The sequence below is a fragment of the Pipistrellus hanaki genome, assembly GCF_964339955.1.
Source record: "Pipistrellus hanaki genome assembly, chromosome: 3".
Taxonomy (NCBI): Eukaryota; Metazoa; Chordata; class Mammalia; order Chiroptera; family Vespertilionidae; genus Pipistrellus; species Pipistrellus hanaki.
This window is the reverse complement of record NC_140505.1, coordinates 118,380,522-118,389,103: the sequence shown is the minus strand read 5'-3', so window position 1 is coordinate 118,389,103 and position 8,582 is coordinate 118,380,522. Positions and strand designations below refer to the sequence as shown.

Sequence of the window (8,582 nt, the reverse complement as noted above, 5' to 3'; positions counted from 1 at the left end):
GTTCTGTGGAGTTTATCAAAATTGTTCCTGTGGGAAAATGGCAGGAAATAGAGTAAGATTTTAAAGCAAGCATAAGGACATGATGGAGCTTGGATGAAATTCTGAAAATTTTTAACTTTATTCTGAAAACTAAGGAGGATTATTGAAATATTTTAAGTGTTTTAAGGAAGGCAACAGTATGATTATACTATATGCCATTTAGAAAGTTCACACTGGCAACAATCTGGGGGGACAACTGAAGTAAACCAGCAAACATTGATGAAAACCCAAACAGAAGTATTGATGTGAAGAAAAAGGAGACATAGAGAAAAGAGGTTTAGTTGTAATATTTAAAAGGGTTATCATTTAATTATATTTTTTGTGTACTAAGCATTTTACTTGGTATTTTGCACATATAATCTTTCTAATTCCCAACCAGCTCCATGAGAGACAGAGATTTCCTTAGTGATGTGTTATCTATATATATAAAAGCCTAAGCGACTGGATGATAGTCTGGTACTAAGACACACACTGACCACTAGGGATCAGATGCTCAAAACACAGGAGCTGCAAAGTGACAGCAACTCTTTGGAGGGCCCTCTCACACTCTGTGACCACTAGGGAGGTGTTGAACTACTGGTTTCTGCCCATCCCCGCAGGCCAGGCCGAAGGACCCCCCCCACCCCCCCAGTACATGAATCTGTGCACTGGGCCTCTAGTAATGAGATAATAAAGGCTTAGAGAAGTTAAGCAGCTTATTTAAGGTTTACAGCTAGTCATAGATAGATTTGGGATTTAAGTCCATGGCTTATATTCTTTTTAGCCTATGCTGCTGCTTGCTATGTAATTCTTCAAGGACATAATTTTGCAGATTTCTAAGCAAACAGGTAGTAGAGAGTAAAGTAGATGTATGAATCTAGATTAATGTTCATGTTTCTGGAATGGGTGTGAGTTTTGGTATCATTTCACCAACATGTAGGAGCCATGGGATTCTAATACAATTTTTCTCAAAAGACACGTTTATAATTGCATTCATTTATTATCTCTGACTCCTCAAATCCTGATCTGGCATTAGCACCTTGTCTCTACCAAACAGCTCCTGATAAGAACCACAATCATCTTCCTGGAAAGTATTCCAGATACATTGCCCCCCATTGATCCCTTCTAGTCTCTCCTACCCCTCACCTTTACCACACCATGTGTCAATGGGTTTTGCATATACACAGATAAGTCAAAGAACAGTTCTATATATGCTTCCTACTCTGCTCAAATAACATTCAGCACTATTTCTACTCTCTTGCATTGAGACATTCTCATTATTTGAATTTCTTGCAATGATGCCCTTTGATTTTCTTCCTACCTCTCTCTATGCCTATCAGGTTCATCAAAGTGGGCCAATAAATGTTGAAGTTGCTTAGGCTTAGTCATAGAATCTCTCATTTCTCACTTCTGATGTCTTTATTCACCTTTATGACTTCTATTACTAGCCACTTATACAGAGATAACAGATGCACTTACCCAGGACCCTTCTCTGATATCCATTCTTGGAAATTCCAAAAGCACCTTAAATACAGGATATATAAAAAGTAAATTCATGATATTCTCTCTCTAGTGTTTGTTTGTTTGTTTGTTTTGTTTTGCTTTTTCTTTTTCTTTCAGCCTTCCTTGTCTCTGTGAATGGCACTGTAGATTTTACTAGCAAGAAACTTAGTAGTCATCTTGGACACGGTGTTCTTCACCTTCCACATCTAAACCATCACCAAGTCCCACCAATCATATTTCTTATTTCTCAGATTGTTTATTTTTTGCATGCGCAATGCTAGCACAACATTCCTTGCTATGCTTATTGTTATAGAATTCTCAATACCTTACACACTAATCTCCCAGCAATCTCTAAAATTTCCTTTAACCTGTTCTCCATTGAAGAGTAGTATGTCAAAATATATTTCTGATCACATTCCCCCTATGCTTATATACCCTTTAGTGGTACATATTGTTCTTAGAAAAGAGCATATAATTCTGACTATGGCCTTCAGAACCCTGGAAAATGCAACCTTTATATCTTGCTCTCATGTTTCCTCTTTATGCCAGTCTTCCCTACTTTCTCTCATCCAGTACCACTAGCCTTCTTCCAGTCCTTCATACCCACCATTTCTATATGTTGTTCCTTTTGATTGGAACATTCTTTTTTCCCTTTCTTAATTAGATATTTTTACCCAACCTACTTTGAGTTCATATATCATTTCCTCTAGGAAATTTTCTTTGACCTACTTATGTCAACTCCTTTTATTAAGGACCTTAGAACATGTTAAGGGAAGGTCAAAAGAGTTATTTATCTGTTGAAATATTAGTTCTCCAGTTGACACTTCTAATATAAAATGTGGGTGGATTAAATTTACATATCACAGTTGGGTTTACAGATCAACTTTTCTTGGAGAGAAGAGAGGAGAGACAAGAGAGAAGAGAGGAGAGAGGAGAAAAAGAAGAGGAAACATTAATGTGAGAAAGAAATGAACTGGTTGCCTCCCACTACATGCCCCAACTGGGTCAACTCAGGTATGTGGCCTGACCAGGTATCAAACCCGTGAAATCTTCAGAGTACAGGATGACACGCCAGCCAACTGAGCCACACTGGCCAGGGCATAGAACACATGATCTGTAAAGCTTAAAAATATGATGGTCTTCTGCAAAGTCTCCTGCTCTTTTTGCATGGAATTCTGCTTCAAACCTCCCAAGGCAAAGATGTGTATTTGTGTATAAGTCTCAATATATGATGGTGTGTACTTATTTTTGGTTAAAGGTAATGCATTAAGATTTACCTGTGCCATCTTACAGGTTAAATAAGTGACAGAAAAATATTAGAAATAAGATGTAGTAGATATGATTAGTAATATATTTGGGGAATATATATTAATGTATAGGAACTTGGATAAAAAGAAAAAGGAAAATATTTTAAGTCTGTTGGTTTAAATAGATAATTTGTTTCAATTAAATTTACTCTCGATTCAGTAGAAGGAAGCCTTTTTAGGCAATGGTTCTTTGAAACCCTGCCTTATGACTTTGAGTTGCTTACTTGCTTCAAAAGAATGGTCTAAACTTGCTCTCATTTTATTTTTATTAATTTAAATATTTCCCTAAGATTTTTAAAAGCAAAAATGTTTTTCTTTATCCTGCCAAAATTTTAGAAACAATAAACACAAGTAGACATCTCCGTCAAAACTCAGAAACAAAATAAACTCATTTTAGCTGAGAACTTTTTTCCATCCAGGATCAGAAGGGAATTTTTTAAGAGAGTATAAAAGGGGATAAAAGACAAGTATGTGGAACTGCCAGCCCCACGCATAAAGAGGTCAACATATTACAGATAATGTTTTATTTAAACTTCAACTCAGTTTTTATAATCATGACGGCGTGGATAGTTTTCAGAAAAACATTTGTTTACTTCCCAATTAAAACAATAATATAGCCCATATTCAGATGGCAACAATGGACTCTTGATTCCTCTCAGATAAGCACATTTGAATTGTAATCAAATTGAATACCTTAAACTTTGCAAGCTCTCTGAATGCCACCTCGACTGAGTTTCCTTCCAACAATGAAAAATGAAACTCTTGGGTGAATACTGAGCATGCAAAGCATATGACACAACACGGTGAAGAATAATACACTTGTTGGAGAGCTGTTTGTTTATTGAAAATGAAATTCTATACTTATGGAATATACATATTGTGGAGTAAAAGTAAAATCCACATGGATTGTCAAGACCAAACATGGACTTAAAAAAGGTTTATACTTGTGATGGGTTTTCCTTCTCACTCTCCTTTGATGCCTCAAGGTCTTGATGGGAAATTGAAGGTGACTAAACCATTACTTCACTGAGGCTGTGTTCTCTGGCTGCTGCTGCTGCAAGGCCCTTGCCTCTGATGTACGTTATTAAAGAGACAACTCCATGACTGTCTCCAAGTACTTCACAACCAATAAAAAAGGATAAATCTTTGAATTAAAGACTTAACAATGCAAAGGAAGATATTGTAAAGAAAGTAATTGCTGCGATGACTGTGGGGAAGGATGTTAGCACTCTCTTTCCAGATGTAGTGAACTGTGTGCAGACTGACAACCTGGAACTACAGAAGCTTGTGTTTCTCCACTTGATGAGCTATGCTGACAGGCAGCCAGACATGGCCAACCTACATGTCTATGGCTTTGTGAAGGACTGTGAAGATCCCAATCCTCTAACTCAGGCTTGGCGTCAGAACCATGGGGTGCATCAGGTGGACAAGATTATAGAATATCTCTGAGTCTCTCCACAAGTGCTTTAAGGATAAATAGGGTTCAGAAAACTGTAGCAATCTGCTTGGCAGAATGCCAGGAGATCAATGCTCAAATGTACGACAGTTGGGGATTTATGAATTCTCTGCAAGATCTCGTAGTAGACTCAAATTCAAGGGTGGCTAATGCTATAGCAATGTTATCTGAAATCAGTGAATCACACCCACACAGCAACTTATTCGATCTGAGCCCACAGAACATTAGTAAAGTGCTGACAGCTCTGAATGAGTGCTCTGAATGGGACCAGATTTTCATTCTGCACTACCTGTCCAATTACAATTCTAAAGAATAACCAAGAGGCTCAGAGCATCTGTGAGGGGGTAACTCCCTGGCTATCTCATACCAACTCAGCTGTGGGGCTTTCACAGAAATTCCAAATTAAATGTATAGAGTTGTAACTGAAGTCCTCTATTGTAATATGTTGCTGAATAAGTTGGCCCTCCACTTGCCACTTTGCTGTCTGGGGAGCCAGAGGTGCAGTGCAGTACATACCCTGAAGAATATCAACCCAATTGTCAAAAAGATGCGTGAAATTCTAAAGCAGGAAATCAAAGTCTTCTTTATGAATTATAATGATCCCATCTATGTGACACTAAAGAAGTTTGACATCATGATTCTTTTGGAATCCCAAGCTAATATTGTTAAGATTCTGGCGAAATTGAAGAATATGTCCAAAATTTGGTGTTGACTTTGTTTGCAAAGCTGTTTGGGCCATTGGACAGTGTGCCATCAAGGTGGAACAATATTCAGAACATTGTATATGCAAATTGCTTAATCTTATCCCTACCCAAGTAAATTGTGTGGCTCAAGAGGTGATTGTTTTAATCAGTGACATATTCTACAAGTACCCCAACAAGTATGAAAATATCATAGTCATTGTTGTGAGAACTTGGACTCGTTGTATGATCCAGATGATCGAGCAGCTATACTTTGGATTGCGGGAGAATATGCTGAATGAATTGACAAGGGAGATGAGTTACTAGAGCGTTCCCTGGAGGGTGCTCATGATGAAAGCATCCAGGTTACAGCTCTCTCTGCTTACTGCCATAGTGAAGCTATTTCTCAAGAAACCATCAGAAGCTCAGGAACTGGTCTTGATTTTGGCAACTCAGGATTCTGCTAATCCTGACCTTTGAAACAGGGGCTACATTTATTAGAAGTTTCTTTCAATGGACTCTTTCACAGCCAAAGAAGTAGAATTGTCTGAGAAGCCAAGGATCTCTGAGGAGACATATCTCATTGAGCCAACTCTGCTGGATGAGCTAAACCTACCACAGTGGTTCTCTGCCTCTCTGTATCACAAGCTTTTCAATGCTTTTGTGGGAGGAAATCACGAATCTATCACAAACACTTGTGAATACATCATGAGAGCACTGATGCAGGTGACAGTCCTTTGGTACCACCACTACCTCCAACCTGAAACAGTGTCAGGTTATTCCCTCTCAAGGTGACCTTCTGGGAGACCCTATAAACCTTGACCTTGGTTCCCCAGTCATTGTGACACAGGTGTCCACCATGCAGATGGGAGCAGTGGATCCCTTGGAAGGAGGACTAGAAATTCTGCTTAGCGGTGAGCTTGGTGGAAGCATTGGAGGAAGTCCAACAGTGGGACAATCCTTCTTGCCGTTATCAGTGCCCACAACTATTGCTCCTTCACCTACTTTTGCTGTGGTCAGCAGTGGTATGAATGATTTGAATTCTGTTCAGGGATAGGCATACACATAGAGGATATGTGGCTCCTAAGGCTGTCTGCAGTAAAGGCTAAATGCTTAGAGATTTCCAGAATATTTATTCATCATCAGGGGCACATCTATGTGGACATGAACTTCAACAAAGCTCTGCAGTGCATAACAGAATTTGCAGTCCAGGTTAATAAGAATAGCTTTGGTAAGAACTTCTCTGGCCATACACTACTGATGCCAAACCAAAGCACTGATGTCTCCCTGAATTTCAACATCTTGGCCCCAGTCATGAAGATGGAACCTCTGAAAAACCTGAAGGTAGCTGTGGAAAACAGGATTGACATCTACTTCAGCTGCCTCATCCCACTTAATGTGATTTTTGTAGAAGATGGCAGAATGGAGCACCAGGTCTTCCTTGCAACATGGAAGGATGTCTGCAGTGAAAAGGACCTTCAGTTTCAGATGAAGGAATGTCATTTAAATGCTGACACTGTTTTCAGCAAGTTGCAAACAACAACATTTATACTGTTGCTGAGAGGAATGTGGAAGGGCATGACGTGCTGTTCCAACCTCTGAAGCTCACAAATGGCATCTGGATCTTGGCTGAGCTACGTATCCAGCCAGAAACCCCAATTATATGCTGTCACTGAGGTGTAGCATTCTGAAGTCTCTCAGGATGTCTATCAGATCTCTGAAAGCAGTTTGAAAAACTAGTAGATTGTTCCTGTGCCCTCAGGCCACCGTGTGATCAGTACAAGCCAAGAACTCTTAACTGGAAGAAATTGTATTGCCGTGTAGAATCTGAACCTATGCACACTGAGGCCACCCACCACTGTAGTGACTCGTCAAACTTGTGCTAAATTAGGGCACAGCCTGCTGGGTAGTTTTATCTTCCTTTGATTATGTGTTAACCATTGCTTCAGTCATTTCCCACCTCTTGCCTCCTGATGTCTGTTCTAACTTGTGGGCTTCTCCGTACTGTCCCAATGGCTGGAATTTATATATATATATATATATATATATATATATATATATATATATATATATATATATCTTGGTATTTTGTTGTTGAGAGTTCATTTCAAAAGCATTAAAAGACAAAAATATCAAAGGAAAAGTATATGGGGGAAAAGAAAAAGTTTAAGAAGCCACAAGTAACAATCTCCAAGGTTTATTTTTTAATAGAAAAATATAAAGGTAAGTGTAGTTATCCACACACACATTCTTAATTTAATATTTATTCCTGGGAGACCTAACTGAATGCCATGTCTTCCTCTTGATAATGCACAGATTTACATTCTGTTTCAAGAGAGAAATGGCATAATGAAAGAACATGGGTTGAGATCAGATCTGGCTTCAAATCAGCATACCATTATTTGTTATCTTATATATTTATTTAACTTGTAGGCTTATTTCTTTGTCCTTTAAATGGGGACAGAAATCCTGTATTTCATGTTGTTTTAAGAACAGTGAGAAAATGTATACATTGTAAAGCAAATGGTTGTTGCTACACTTAAGGTGGCCATCATCATACTATCTGTTCTCCCTTTTCTAAGTGGACTAGAATTCTATTCATAATAATTGATGGCACATTATTCATTGATTTAATTTTTATTAAGCCACTTGCAGTTTCACCTTTACTGAAGATTTTTTTTATATGAGCTTTATAAGAAGACAGGCAATGCTTTAATTGTCTTTATGTGTTCTGACGCTTAACAGACTCTTTTGGCCATCCTGGGTACCTGATGAATACTTTTTTAACTTTCTTCGAACAGTTCCACTTCTAATTTAAAATGGGAAAAGTGCAGTGGAGGTGTATGAGAAGAGAAATTCAGCAAGTATTCATCTCATGCCCAAGATAATCAAAACAATATGCTTAGTGCAAGGACACATAAAGACAATTAAGGCATACGTCTTATTCCTCACCCTCACTCTTATCCAAAACCCATTCCAAATTCAAGCTGTATCAAGTTTTGTTTTTTTTCTCACAATGTCTCTTACATCCATTTCTCTTTTTCTGACTGCTTACTTCCTGAGAATAAGATTTTTGTAATTGTTAATTTATTTTAGCTCCTTACTCTTTTTCCATTGCATTTACATATCAATCTTAACTTGCTTTATATGATTAAATATATTTAGTTCACTAAGACATTATAAAGTAAAGATCATCACAGAAGGTAAACAAGTAGTGCAGAATTTAAAAAATAGAGATAAAAGGGCAGTTTTTTCAAAGTGGAGGGCAGTTCATGTGCAAATGAAATAGTGTAAACAAGAAGACAATAGGCTACTGTTTTCAGAGCTATTTCAATGTACATTTTCATCAAGTCTCTTGTACACAAACTCTACTCCTATATACTGTTGCTACTCACTTCTCATTTGTTTGAATTACATTTCACTGTTCTCTCCAAGAATCTCATGGTCTTTTGAGCTGCTTTCTTCAGCATGGCTGCCTCTTCTGATAAGCCCGAAAGCAAACTTTTTTTTATTTCTTAGGGTGACTATGAATTGCCTACCATTAGCACTTCCTGCACTCTTCCTTAATACAAATGTACTGGTTTGGAGTAGCAATCCTGAGTTAAAAATACTTTTGTG

General features: G+C 38.0%; 1 pseudogene across 1 annotated transcript; it reads left to right on the top strand.

The window, feature by feature from the left end:
- Positions 1–3,928: 3,928 nt before the first annotated feature.
- Positions 3,929–6,704, top strand: LOC311619983 (AP-1 complex subunit beta-1-like; annotated as a pseudogene). Its single transcript has one exon. The product of its transcript is annotated as an AP-1 complex subunit beta-1-like (transcript).
- Positions 6,705–8,582: the final 1,878 nt, after the last annotated feature.